Source organism: Miniopterus schreibersii (genome assembly GCF_964146895.1).
Source record: "Miniopterus schreibersii genome assembly, chromosome: 6".
NCBI classification, from domain to species: Eukaryota; Metazoa; Chordata; class Mammalia; order Chiroptera; family Miniopteridae; genus Miniopterus; species Miniopterus schreibersii.
The window spans coordinates 4,530,766-4,546,553 of record NC_138107.1 but is presented as its reverse complement, the minus strand read 5'-3'; positions in this window follow the sequence as shown (position 1 = coordinate 4,546,553).

Genomic DNA, 15,788 nt, shown 5'->3' with positions numbered 1-15,788 from the left:
AAAGATGCCAAATAGTGAAAGCAATCCTGAGAAAAATTAATGAAGCCGGAGATATCACACTACTTCACTTCAGATTATACTATAAATCCACAATAATCAAAACAGTATTGTATTGGCAGAAAAACAGACACACAGAATAATGGAACATAAATAAAACCACATATATATGAGCATATAAATTTCAATAAAGGAACTGAAAGCCTGCATTAAAAGAAAGCCTCTTCAAAAAACAGAGCTGGGAAAATAGGAAAGACACGTGCAAAAAAAGAGGAAGAAAAAGAAAGGAAAGAAAGAAAGAGAGAGAGAGAGAGAGAGAGAGAGAGAAAGAAAAGAAAGAAACTTGACTACTCTTCGTCCACATACACAAAAATTAACTCAGATGGATCAAAGACCTAAATATAATACCTGAAACAATGAATTACATAAAGAAAGCATAGGTGCTAAATTTGTGAACCTTGGTCTTCTAAAAGATTTTATGAATTTTGCTCCAAAGGCAAAGGAAGTAAAAGACAATATAAGTGAATAATATAAAACTAAAAGCTTCTGCACAGCAAAAGAAACCACCAACAAAATGATAACCAACAGAGTCAACAGAGTCTGAAAAGCTGTTCAGATCCAAATAATATAAGAAACACATACAACTCAACAAAAAACAAAAAACCCAATTGAAAAATGGGCAGAAGACCTGAACATACACTTCCCCAATAAGAAATAAAAACGGTCAGCAGATAAATGAAAAGATGCTCAACTTTGCTAGTTAATAGGGAACTGCAAATAAAAGCTAAAATAAGATACCACCTCCCAACTGTTAGAATGTTTACTATCAGTGAGAGTAGTGATAACAAGTGCTGGGCAGGCTGTGGAGGAAAAGGAACCCTCATTCACTGCTGGTGGGAATTTAGACTGGTGCAGCCACTGTGGAAAACAGTTCCTCAAAATGTAAGCATATGACCCAGCAGCCCCTCATCTGGATATCTACCAGCAAATTAAGAAAGCATTTATTTGCTAAAGTATATGCACCCCTGTGCTCATGGCAGCATTATTCACAGTGGCCAAGACATAGAAACAACTGAAGTGTACTTGGGTACATGATTGGATAAAGAAGACGAGGTGCATACATACAGTGGGATATTACTCAGCCCCAAGGAAAGATGTAATGCTGCCATTTGACACAACATGGATGAATATTAACAGTACCAAGCTAAATGAAATAAGTCAGTCAGACAAAAATAGTGAAGTACCGTATGATTTCACTCATAAATAAAATATAAAACTCAAAACAGCACTGAACAAACAGAAAAAAACAAACAGAAACAGACAACGGAATAGTGGTTACCAGAAGGAAGGATGGTGACAGGTAAGTGAAGGGTAGGATAAATATGTGGTGATGAAAGGAAAATTCATTTTGAGTGGTGAGCATACAATTCAATATTCAGGTGATATCATAGAAATGTACACTTGAAACCTGTATAATTTTATTAACCAACTTTCACCCCAAAACGTAAATATAAGATTAAAGAAGAAGATTTGACAAGATTTGGTTTGACAAATGTGTTGTGAATAGAGCTCACAGGAACCTAACACAGATTTACACTAGAAGCAGTGGGTCCATGTCATTCGAGTCTATTTTTGTAGCAAGTACAATACACAACATGGGTATTGCACACATAAGACATAAGTAGAGGGCAGGGGCAAAAGTGAGTTTACAGTTGTGAATTCAAAAGAAAAGTATAATTGTGTTACTATTAATTTATTAATTATTGTGTTATTTAATGAATGACTAAATTTACTTTGACAAAACCATGGATATATATTACGAAAAAGAGAATTTGTTAAAACTAGCATATAAATAATGATAATAATATGAAGATACTACAAAAAGTCAACTGAAATTAAAAAAATCTTGAAGTAAATAACAATTGTATTGCTAATATTTTAATTTCAATTCACTATTTTTATACTGTTAATCCTGTTTAGATTTCAACAGTCCTCTGTAACTCAATGAAAGCTTTCCACTACTGTTCTTAAGGATGTGGGGTGTGTTCACCTGCATGCAGATAGGTTTAATTTTGTACGACTATTTTATGATAAATTTGAATTTTTTTTACATTTGTTGCCCATGATATTTACAATAATGTCAGGAGGAAACAAGATGTTGCATAAGATCATGGCCAGGATGACTCTTCTTGTAATAGTCTCAGTGCATCAAGTTCATTCGTTTCTTTCCCCTTCAGTGTCCTCAAAAGGGAGCTCTCAGCCACGGTGTGGGTTCATGCCTGTGAGGATGAATTTGGGTCTGGGTGAGCGAGTGTGTGTGTGTTCACCGGCTCCTGCGTGTGGCTTATCTGGAACCTAGTATCATTGTACATACAGTGTTTGTAATACTTTGGAAATTTCTTTGCATTTCGTTGTCATAAAATTTATTTCATTTTTCCATCTCCTTTTTCAGAAGAACTTATGAAGAAGTTTGGTAAGTGAACTGAGATGGCCTTTACTCCCAATCCCTTTAAAATGACTGCTTTCCTGTTGTCCCTCACATTTCCTGCCTTTGTGTTGATGTGTAATTCATTGCTTCACACTTCTACACGTCTTCTAAGCCATGCAGGGTTTCCTGTAGAATCAGTTGCTTACTCTTATCCAAATATGTTTTTATTGAGACCATAATGTACAGCGTAGCTACGGCAAGCGTGAGACATGAGTAGAGATTAGGGCAAAGGGAGGTTTACTCTTGTGATTACAGGAAGCACATTTCATCCTCGTATTATTACAGGTTAATTAAATTTTTGTATTACTTAACAAACAACTGTAAATGTACTTTTGCCCCACCCTGTAGGCACAGTTAGTAGCACAGGGCTTGTGAAATCTATTGAACCACAAGTAAAGCTAATCAACACACAATCTGAAGAAAAGTCAAAAGAATTTGAGAGTATTTTGACAAGTGAACGGGACTCTATTCCTTTTTTTTTTTTCTGAATATACTACATTTCGACATTTCCCCCCTTTTAATTTTGCAAAAATAGTCTTTGAGCAAACCAGAGCTTGCCACCTCTGTCGCTGCATGTGCTTGTGCATGGGTAGGTGTGTGTGAGCGTTCTGTGTCCACCTGCATGCAGACAGGTTTAATTTTGTACGACTATTTATGATAAATTTGGATGTTTTTTACATTTGTTGCCCAGGATATTTACAATTTCTTTTCATTCTATTTTTCAGAAATCCTTCAGGGAAAAATGGGTAAGTTATTCCAGACAACGCTTTATTCCAGTCACTTTAAAAACATTATTCTTGACTTGATGCCTCTGCATTGTCTGATTTTTCCCTTCATGACATCGATCGGCTCGCCTGGCTTTTGGATCCCTGCTCCTCCTTTGGCAGTTTCTGTGTTTATAGACTTCTCACACATGAGGTTGCGTCCCGTTGCTCTTCCTCACCCCCATGCCTGCCAGTTTCTTCCTTTCTCCATCTCACACCTGCCCTTCCCTAGGAACTAGCGTTTTCCCTGCTCCCCGGAGACTTGCCCCATTTCCAGTGTGAATCCTGTGAGATGCAGACGATGAGGCTCAGAGGCACGGGATTTCCACTCTACACACACTGTCCATAAACGGCCTCTCCCTGAGGTCCTCTGCCAATGCTTCCCAAGCTCCAGGGGCCATTTTCTGCACATTCTGAGGGATGAGAGCAGATTCCCAGGGTGAGGATCAGGGCACTTCCTCCTTTTTCCTGTCAAACACGAGAGTAAATCCCGTCAGGCTCTGGTATAGTGTCACCTCGAGTCTCACTCTTTCACCCACCCTGTAGGCTCAATCTTGTCCTTCAGTTACATTTTATTAATGATATAACTTTGAAGTTTTGGTATTTTTAAAATTTTTGCGTATATTTTTTAGAACAAATACTTAGGTTATTTGATTTTAACTCTTTCACCATTTGTACACTTCCATTCCTTTCAAGTGGTTTTGTTTACATTAGCTCATTTCAGCATAAATTATAATAGAAATCCAAATAGTGTTAGGATTTGTTACATAGGTGGACAAAAGTGTTGTTAATAGATATGCCTGAAAACTAACCCTGCATTTTCTCAGTACCAGTGATTCATTATTCTCTAATTCAGTGCTTTAAGCAACTTTTCATCACTACAGTGCTGCAATAATAAAAGTAATCTAATCAAAATATAAAATTCTAAGTCTGTAGAGTTATTAAGGGATTAAGAACAGTTTTAAAAGTAGTCATCGTTGCAATATTACCTTTTTTCTCATTTTAATAAATATTCTCACCCGGCCGGGCTTGGCTCAGCCATTGAGCATCGACCTAGGATCCAGGCGATCGGGGTTCAATTCCCGGTCAGGTTACATGCCCGGGTTGCGGGCTCTATCAATGACTCTCTCATCATTGATGTTTCTATCTCTCTCTCTCCCTCTCCCTTCCTCTCTCTGAAATCAATAAAGATATATTTAAAAATAAATAAATAAATAAATAAATAAAATAAATAAATATTCTCCTTTTATTCCTTCTTATAATTTTTGTAGACTATTTTCTGGATAAATATGAGCTCTCAGTTAGGGTTTGTGTGTGTGTGTGTGTATTTGTGTGTGTGCCCACGTGCATTTCCATGAAAAGTGTGTTGTGTTTATCTGCATCCTAACTTTAATTTTACATACAAATTTGTCAAGAAATTTAAATTTCATTTGTGTTCCTTTTTCAAGATACTTACATTGGTTTTCCATTTTTCTTTTCAGAAGTGTTGCAGAAAAATATTGGTAAATTTTCTGACAACTCATTACTCCCAGACCCTTTTAAAATGACTCTTTTCTTAGTGTCTTACATGTCCTGCCTTTTAAATATATGTCATCTGTTGGTTTTTCTTTCTCCTGATGTCTACACTCCCTTCCCAAGTTTTGTGTATGGACTTCTCCTATATTAAGTTCTCCCTGTGTGTTTCATTCTTTCTTATTTTCTTTTTTATTCCATACCATTTCTCCTTTAAAAACATTGGCTTTTTTTGTCTCCAGTGGCTTGTTATAATTTCACTAAGAAGTGGTGAGATAAAGAGCATTAGATTGATATACCCATGGTTTCTATTTCATATATATTTCTGGAAAACATCCCAACTCTCTATTTCTGTCATGTGTTTGGGCCCATTTCTTTGCAATTGATATTTCGCCAAACCCTAAGAGATGAAAGTAGTCAAAAAACTTGCTGAGTAGGTTTCTCCATCCGTTGTTCTATGAAAGATATGTAAATTCTGTTGTCATTTTTTGGAAACTGTAACATGAGGCTCAATCTTCCAATGACATTTATCATATTACCTAAGGCTTCACAAGTATACAAATATATTTATTTCCTTTTCATTGAATTTATTGGGGTGACACTGTTTAACAAAAGTACACAGGTATCAGGTGCAAAATTCCACAACACATCATCTGTACATTGTATTATGTGTTCAGCACCACAAGTCAAGTCTCCATCCAACACCGTTTGTCTCCTCTATATGCTCCTCCCCCATGTCTCACCCCAAAAATCACCATATTATTGGAGGGATTGAGCAAAACAGAAAGAAAAAAAAAGAGTAAACAAATATTTTGCACAACTTTTCCTGGCTTTTTAACACAACTGTAGTATTTATTCTTTTCATTTCTGCATTTTATTGGCATAGTAGTTAATTCTACAAAATGAAATCATTTTATGTATCCAGAAGAAATTTATATTTTTAAAAAGTTCAATGATTTTATATATATAATATGAAAATTTATATATATATAAATTCTAATTTTTTTCTGTAATGACTTGAGAAGCTAATATGCTAGGGTGTTTCTGAAAGTATAATAGCTCCCACTTCTAATAATATTTTTGATTATACTTTTGTTTTTATATTGAATGGCATTTGGGCATATATCTCTTTAATGTAGGTGGCAGGCTACATCTGACTCCTGCTGCAGATGCACTTCTGGCCAGATGGGCGCCTTTACTGTATTCTCCTCATCACTTTTTAAAATACCTGTCCTGTGTTTGCATTTTATTCTTAAAGAGGTTATAAGGTTAAATGAAAGACAAGTGATTGACATTGTTACACTAGAGGAAGTCATATCAACTTTATCTCATGATGTCATTTCCTATCTTAAGTAATTTTTCTCCAATGCGTGGGTGATGAGAGGAAGGCTCAGTTCAAGCCCTATGAGTTATGCCTCCAATCTTCTGTCTCTCTTAGAATAGGATCGGATAAGATACAGTAATACAATAAAATATACTTTAGTAAGCAAAGAAGCATTTAAAACATTATCTTTCTAACATTCAATAAATTTTCTCTGACATTCAAGCCACAAGTTCTCCCTCATCTCCTTCCTTCTTGTCTTTATTTTATGCACACTCCTTCCACTCTTCCTCTGTTCCTCCCACCTTTTGTTGATTTCCTGTTTTTCTAGCCTTCACTCAACAGTTTGATCAATATGTTTGAAAAATGGAATATAAAGATATAGCATAGAAAGAGAATGTCCAATGATTCAGAAGGAGACACATGACAAAGCAGAGATAAATGGAAAATACAATGAGAGAAAACATGAAACAAAAACAAAAAAAAAAAAGGAATCATTTTCTGTTTTGTTTTTTTGCAGGCAGGACTAGATCATTATTTTATGCCGGTGAGTGACATGGACTTTGACAAAGAATATTCTATTATTGAAAACATCTCAAATGAACACATAATGTGTGCAATAGTATATATTGAAAATAAAAGAAACTACAAAACATATATTTCATGAAATCAATAGATTACCCAATATTTTAACAGATAATGTGTTTGAAATACTAAATTTTAGCAGTTTTTAAACTTTATTTTTATTGTTGACACTACTACAGATGTCCTCCCCCCTTCAACCACCTCCACCCACCCCCTCCCCAGCTTTCCTCTGGCCATCACCTCTTTGTCGCCTGTGTCTGTGGGTTATGCATACATGTCCTTTGACTAATCCCTTCACCTTCTTTCATCCAGTCCCCCCTCTCCCCTCAGACAGCTGTCACTGTGCTTCGCGTATCCATGCCTCTGTTTCTACTTTGTTTGTCAGCTTAGTTTGTTCATTAGATTCCTCATAGAAGTGAGAGCATATGGCATTTGTGGAATATATGCAACCATAAAAAAAGGAATTCTTACCTCTGGGACAGCATGGATGGATCTGGAGATTATTATGCTAAGTCAAATAAGCCCGTCAGAGAAAGAAAACCAGCACTTATTTAAAATATTGTATCTCACATCATACTTTGAGGGTAGGTAAAGGAAAAGGAAACCATAGGAATAAAAAGTTATTTGGTTAGACATATAATATTCCTTATTTACCATTCCAACATCCTCAGTAGGTCATAGACGATCTCCACATGGAGACGTTAGATGGAGAACCTAAGGATGAGGCAGCTCTTCAGTCAGACTGACTTTAGCAACTGCAAAAAGAGGTGACAGCACATGAACAAGCCTTTTCTCTGGTTCCGTCATTCCTGAATTAGTGCTTCCCAGATATTCTGGGATGACAGGCAGCTTTGTGTTTCAGGTGGTGGGTTTTCATGTTTATTTGTTCCTTGCAGATTGGAAGAAAGAAGAATAGAAAGTTAGTGAGTGTAAGGTGGTAGTGAGTGTAAGGACCCTGATCCTTCTGAAGTAGCCTCGGGGGAAGACAGGTGGAGGTGAGCTGGGTCTACCCAGGACCAGAGAAGCCCTCACAGAATGGAGGCCCTCTGGCCCAGGCAACTGAGCCTTTTCCAGGAAACATGATGGTCCACTTGTCTTTGCAGTAAATGTGACCCTGGATGCAGACACTGCCCACCCTGCCCTCCTGCTGTCTGAAGGTGGGAAACGAGTAACCTGGCAAGAAACTTGTCAAGACCCACCCAGCTCCACAAAGAGATTCGACTACCTTCCCTGTGTGCTGGGTCAGCAGGACATCAGCTCAGGGAAATATTACTGGGAGGTGGAGGTTGGGGACAGCCATTCCTGGGACCTGGGAATCTGTAGGGATAATGTAAAAAGGAAGGGGAGGGTCACTATGTCCCCACAGAATGGTTTCTGGGCCATCAGGCTCTATGACGGGGAATACTGGGCTCTCACCTCCCCAGAAACTCATCTTACTCTAAGAGAAAGACCCCTTCATGTGGGGATATTCCTGGATTATGAGGCTGGAAATGTATCTTTCTGTAACATGCCAGATGGATCCCCTATTTTCACCTTCCCCCAGGACACATTTAGTGGTGTCCTAAGACCACTTTTCAGACTTTGGTCCTCTGGCTCAGGCCCCTTGACCATAGTCCACGTGGAGGAGAAGAGGTGATGTAATTCATATGCCTACCCTTCCCTGAGTAATGATGACGTTGGACCCCGGAGATGATCACAGTTCTCCCCACCAGCCACAAGTTGATTTTTTTCTACCTTCCTGGTTCATTCTCAGAATGAAGCTCTGCTCACAGACTGCCTGTTGGGCCCCATATCATTTTTCCCCCTTCCTTGGTTACAGGCTCCTCTTATTATTATTATGCCCTATGACAGCCTCGCATAAAAATTATATTTTCTAGCCTCCCTTGCTGAATGTGACTAAATAATGACCACTGCATTAGGAGCTGAATTGTTCTGTGTGGCTTCTGGGATGTGTCCTGAAAGGAAAATTGTGTGTCTTCTTGTTGCCTTTGCTTACCGATGGCTGTAAGGTGGCCTGATGGATGGAACTCTAAGGACATCTCTGACCTTGTCAATGATAGGATGGCCGAGAGCTTGAGAAAGGGACATCTGTAATATTTTACACAAAAATAAAATTTAAAAACTAAAAAAAAGAAAGAACTCATGGACACAGACAACAGTGTGGTAATTGTGAGGGAGGAATGGGTGGAGGTCGAAGAGGGTACAGGCTGGGTACATGGTGATGGAAAAAATAAAATAAAATACAGAAAAATATAGATCTTAAAAAAAACCCAAAACTACACTATTGCTCAATCCCTGAATTATTTTCAGTGAAAAATAAACTTTTACTCTTTAAGCCGTTTCTATGTTGGATATGTCACTTGTGGTTGAATCTAATTCTAACTGGCGCACCCTCCCTTTGTGAATGGGAGCACATGGCGTCCAGGTTGAGTAATCAGGTGAAACAGGAGCTGGAAGTCCTGTGCTTGGTGACTTAGCTGCCCCTGCTCCTCCAGTGTGTCGGTCTCTTTGGGGTTCTCAGTTTCTCCTGATTCATCATCACTACTGACTCACTTCCTACCCTTTCTATTTAGGTACCATGGTTAACAATTATAAGTTTTCTCTAGCAAATCCGTGAAAATCTCTGCCTTCATTGTCCTCTTTCATATAGACTTGACAAAGCCCCAGATACAGATGAATCTTATCATCCATTTCTCATTCTGTCCACTAAACATGTTCTAGAAATTCTCACACATGAGCAAATGGCTTCCTCTGTACACAGGCAGCCACCTGTCACACCTTGGATATCAGCACTATCTGGTCATCCTACTGAGCCTCTCCAGCTGGCTGCATTTCTTTATTTTTGCACAGTCAATTTCATTAAAAAGTCTCCTTACTTTAAACTTACAGCTTGTCTTCCACTAATTCTCTTCCCACTTTGAAGAAAATAATAGTAATAAGAATCAATTAGAAGGAAATAGCCTCATCTTTGCAATAATAAATATAACAAGCCTACCTAACTCTGCACTCTCCATGACTCCTCCCTCGTTATGCTGGATGGGGCAAAAGTAGGTTTATGGTGGTGAGTACAGGAAAGACAGCTTATCCTTGTATTATTTATTAATTATGGTTTTATTTAATAAACAGTTGTAAACCTACTGTTGTCAAACTTGTATTAAGAGAAGTATTTCTCTTCCTTTACAAAGAACAACCCACCTGTTCTCTACTCCTACTGCCCCCTCTGGTCCTGGGACACGCCCCTTACTCCTCTCAGCCTTTCTATTAGTTCTTTCCCATGAACCTTAAAATTTTCAAAATTTACCCATCTAAAAATCAAAACAATTGCGTATTCAACCATCTCCATATCCCCTTACGCATTCTTCTGTCTTTTATAATCAACCCTCTCAAAATAATTATCTAAAAACCCTATTTCCCCCTGATTCTCATTTCCTTCTCAGTACACTCTAGGTGAGGGGTTGATCTGTCTCCCTCACCACCACCCAAAAATCATGTGCTGAGGTCTTGACCCTTAGTGACCCAGAATGTGACCTTATTTGGAAACAGGGTCTTTGCAGATGTAACTAATTAAGATGGAGCAGAGTGGGTCCCTAATCCAATAGGACTCAAGTCTTTATAAAAAGGGAAATTTGGACACAGACATGCACACAGGGAGATGCATGTGAAGACTGGAGTTTTGCTGCTATAAGTTAAGGAACATCCAAGATTACTGGCAAACCACCAAAAGTTAGGATTGAGGCCTGGAGCAGATCTTTCCCTAGCACCTTCAGAGCAAGCATGGCCCTGTCAACACTTTGATCTCAGACTTCTGGATTCCACAATTATAATGCAATAAATTGCTGTTGTTTATGCTACTCCTTTTGTGATACTTTGTTAGAGTATAGTAGCAGAACTTGCAAATTAATACTTTTTTTTTTTGAAATGCAATCTGATTATTTTCTTAAAAATAATGCAAAACTAATATATCAAACTAAAAATCTTCTGCACAGCAAAAGAAACCTTCTTTTCTAAAATCAGAGAAAACCCACTTGTTTCTGTGTGTGGGAAGCCTCAGGGGCTTCCTTAAGTCTCATAAACCTACCCTTCCTGGTCCCAGCACTAGAGCTTGGTTAGAGTTGGACAAGTCAGACTGGAAAGGCCCAGAGAAACCAGACACTAGAGAAGATGGTGGAGGTGAGCCAGATACTAGGCCGCAGTCCAGCAACTGGAAGAAGCAGTTTGGTACAGCAAGGAGACCTTAAGGAACATAAGAGCAGGGATAGTTGGGCAGGTGGTCAAGTTCAAGGAGGGAGGGCCTGTCTAAAGGAAAAGCAGAAAAACCTACATAGAGTTTGTGAGCATGCCCAGGAATCAGAAAACTAGCAGGTAGGCAGTGGGATAGGAAGGACAGATGTTTGTACTTGGCAAGTAGAGATCCAGTATTGGGCTGCGTCTAGAATTAGCCACCTGGGTGAGACTGGGGTTAGCACTGCCAAAGCAGGAACAAGAGGCAGCTGTAAACAGGAGAGGACGGGCAAAATCTCAGCAAGGACTATGGGATCCAAGCTCTTGGAACTGAATGGAAGTAAAGTGGCTGAGCTACTAGGCATCCAGACAATGACTGTGATAAAGTAGCGTCAATGCCTATGGATTGAGATCAGAATTTTTCCAGTTTTATGTGAGTGAAAAGACATTTTCCAAGATGAAATACATAAAATCTCATTACCAATAGACAGAGATGAGCATTTGTAATCAATTTGGAGACAGCAAACAATAATTTTGAACCTCAATTAAACAAAATGTTATCACCCAGCCCTGAAACAAAAAAAGAGTTCCATTCTTATTACTAGACCTGTTATCAAAAAGTACTTTATTATTACATTTTTAATTTTGTCAAAAAATGTGAAAACAATTTCCTATCTTATTATATAGATATACATGCCTTCAATTTTGTACACATGCTTATAAATACCTGCATTATCTTTGGTTTTCCCTCTTGTCCTAAAGGCTTAAATAGTTACAATCTGGCCCAATGCAGTACTGCTGATCTGTGATCTACACATTAATTCTTTCAAGTTTCAAAGGCTACATTTTTTTACTGAAATATGATTGACACATAATATTGTATTATTTTTAAGTGTATAATATAATGATTGATATCTATATATATTGCAAAATAATTACCACAATAAATTTAGTTAATCTCCATTACCACACTTAGCTACAATTATTTTATGAGATTTTAAGATATACTCTTGTAGCAACTTGCAAGTGTACCATACACTATTGTTAACTATAGTCACCAAATGTGTTATAGCCCCAGAGCTTATTTATCTTATAATTGGAAGTTCATATCTTTTGGCCACCTTTACCCTTTCACTCCCCTCCCCTCAAACTTCCCCTTTGATAACCAATAATCAATTTTGTGTATCTATAACTTCAGAGAGAGTCATTAGTAGGCTGCCTCCTGCACCGCCCCCGCTGAGGGATCGAGCCCAAAACCTGGGCGGGTGCCCTGACTGGGAATGGAACCGTGACCTCCTGGACCGTAGGTCAATGCTCAGTCACTGAGCCATGCCGGCCGGGCAGGATGTCCTTTTTTATAGCTTAATTATACAGATAATGTTTTCTTTATACATTCATCCATCAATGGCCACTTAGGTTGTTTTCATATTGTGGCATTGTAAATAAGTCAGCATGAACATGGGGGTCAGATATCTTTTTGAGATAGTGATTTTTCTATTTTTTCAATGAGTCTCCAGACATGGAATTCATGGGTCATATGATTTTTCTATTTTTAATTGTTTTGTGGACCCCAAAACTATTAACCCCTGTGGCTGCACCAATTTACCTTCCCATTAACAGTGCACAATGGATCCCTTTTCTCCCTGTCCTCACAAACATTTGTAGGTTTTCTTTTTTGTGCTTTAATAATAGCCATTCTAATAGATGTGAAGGAATGTCTCATTGGAGTTTTCATTTCCATTTGCCTGCTTAGTGATGTCAAGCATCTTTTCATGTAACCCTTCGCCATTGGCGTGTTTTCTTTGAAAAATTGTTCAGCCTTTCTGCCCATTTTAAAAAATATTGTCGTAAATTTATAAATTGCTTTGGGTAGTACAGACATTTTGATGATATTAATTCTTCCAATCCATGAGCATGGTATTTTCTTCCACTAGTTTAAATCTTCCTCTATTTCTTTTTTCAGTGTCAAGTGGTTTTCTGAGTACAGGTCTTTTACATCCTTGGTTAAGTTTATTTCTAGGTATCTTATTTTTTTAGTTGCAATGGTAAATGGTATTGCTTTTTTAGTTTCTCTCTGTGAAAGTTCATTGTTGGTGTTTAAGAATGCCATTGATTTCTGGATGTTAATTTTGTATCCAGCTACCTTGCCAAATTCATTTATCAAATCTAGTAGTATTTTGATGGAGTCTTTAGGGTTTTCTATGTACAGTATCATGTCATCTGCAAATAATGACAGTTTTACTTCCTCCTTTCCAATTTGGATACCTTTTATGTTTTCTTCCTGTCTGATGGCTATGGCGAGGACTTCCAGTACTATGTTGAATAAGAGTGGAGAAAGTGGACATCCCTGTTTTGTTCCGGTTTTAAATGGAAATGGTTTTAGTTTTTGCCCATTGAGTATGATGTCCACTGCTCGTGGGAATGCAGACTGGTGCAACCACTATGGAAAACAGTATGGAGGTTCCTCAAAAAATTAGAAATGGAGCTGCCTTTTGACCCAGTGATTCCACTCCTAGGAATGTATCCTAAGAATCCTGAAACATTCATCAGAAAGGATATATGTACCCCGATGTTCATAGCAGCACAGTTTACAACAGCTAAGATCTGGAAACAGCCCATGTGCCCATCAGTAGCTGAGTGGATGAAAAGCTGTGGGACATTTACACCATGGAATACTACGCAGCTGTAAAGAAGAATCTCGTACCCTTTGGGACAGTAGGGATGGACCTGGAGATATTATGCTAAGTGAAATAAGCCAGGTAGAGAAAGACAAACATCACATGATCTCACTTATACGTGGAACCTAAAGAACTTAATAAACTGATGAACAGAATAGATTCAATGACAGGGAAGCATAGATGAGACTGACGAATGTCAGAGGGATGGAGGAGGGCAGGTGGGTGGAGGGGGAGAGACTAACCAAATAATTTATATGCATATATACACAACCCAAGGACATGGACGATGGTGGGGAGAGGGACTGGAGAAGGGGAAGGAACGGGGTGGAACGGGTCATTTGGGAGAAAAAGGGACATCTGTAATATTTTAAACAATAATAAATTTTTTTTTAAAAAAGATTGTCATTCCTTTCTATTGTGTTTTATGAGTTTTTTGTTTGTTTGTTTTTTTAATCCTCAACTGAGGATATTTTTTCCATTGATTTCTAGAGAGAGTGGAAAGGAGGGGTAGAGGGGAAGACAGAGAGAGAAACATCTGTGTGCCCCAACGTGGGCCTCGGATCGAGCCTGCAACCCAGGTATGCGCCCTAGACTGGGAATCATCCCGAGACCCTTTGGTCCGTGGGCCTACGCTCTAACCAGAGCCACACCAGCCAGGGCATACATTTAGGATGTTCATCCCTTACAAGATATATGCATTTTTATATACATTTGGGATATTCATCCCTTACCAGATATATGATTGGCAAATATTTTCTCACATTTGGTAGGCTATATTTTTGAAGCTTTATTGCTGTCATTTTACTTGTTTATTTTTGCTTTTGTTCCCTTTGCTTTTGGTGCCAAGTCTAAAAAACCATTGTGGACACCTAGGTCAAGGAGCTTACCACCTAAGATTTTATTGGAGAATTATGGCTTCAGGTATTATGTTCAACTCTTTAATGCATTTTGACTGGGTTTTTGTGTGTGGTGTGAGATGGTGGTCCAGTTTCATTCTTTTGCCATGTGACTGTCCAGTTTTCTCCACACAATCTATTGAAGAGACTATACTTTCCTTATAGTATGTTCTTTGATTGCCATACGTTAATTAACCATGCAGGGGTTAATTTCTGGGCTTTTAATTCTGTGACACTGATTTCTGTGTCTGTTTTAATGCTGATATCATACTGTTTTCATTACTATAGTTTTATAATATAGTTGAAAGCAGGAAATATGATGCCTCCACTTTGTTCCTCTTTTTCAACTTTGCTTTGGCTATTTGTGGTCTTTGTGGTAACTTAAAAACTTTAGAATTGCTTGCTCCATTTCTATGAAAATTGAAATTTTAATAGGGATTGCATTGACTCTGTAGATAGCTTTGGGTAGTATGGGCATTTCATCAATATTAATTCCACCAATCTATGAGCAGGAAATATCTTTCCACATATGTGTATCTTCAGACTTTCAGCAATGTTGTACAGTTTTCAATGTGAAGGCTTCAACTTCCTGAGTTAAATTTATTCATAAGTATTTTATTCCTTTTTGCTGCAGGATTATTCTCTTAATTATTTTTTCTGTTTGTTTATTATTAGGGTATAGAAACACAACTAATTTTGTATATTATTTTGTATCTTCAAATTTACTAAATTCATTTATTAGTGTGAAGAGTGTTTTGATGGAGTTCTTAGGAATATATATATATATACATGCACAAACACACATCTGTCACAGGGATATCATGTCATCATGAAATTAAGACAATTTTATTTTTTTTCTTTTCTGATTAGTATAACTTCTATTTTCTTTTCTTGACTCATTGCTCTGGCTAGGGCTTCCTGAACTATATTGAATAAAAGTGGTGAGGTGGGCATCACCATGTTTCTGATCTTAGAGGAAAAGCTTTCAACTTTTTACTGTAGACTCTGGTGTTAGCTGTGGGCTTGTCATATGTGGCCTCCAATAGGTTGACGTAGGCTGCCTTTATACCCAGTTTGTTGAGAGTTTTTATTATGAATATATATTGAATATTGTCAAATGCTTTTCCTTCATCTATTGAAATGATCATATGATATTTATCCTTCATTTTGCTAATGTGGTGTACCATATTGATTGATTTGAGGGTATTGGGCCATCCTTGCATTTGTGGAATAAATCTTATAGTCCATGATATATGATATTTTAAATGTACTATTGAATCCAGTTTGCTAATATTATGTTGAATATTTTTGCATCTCTGTTTGTCA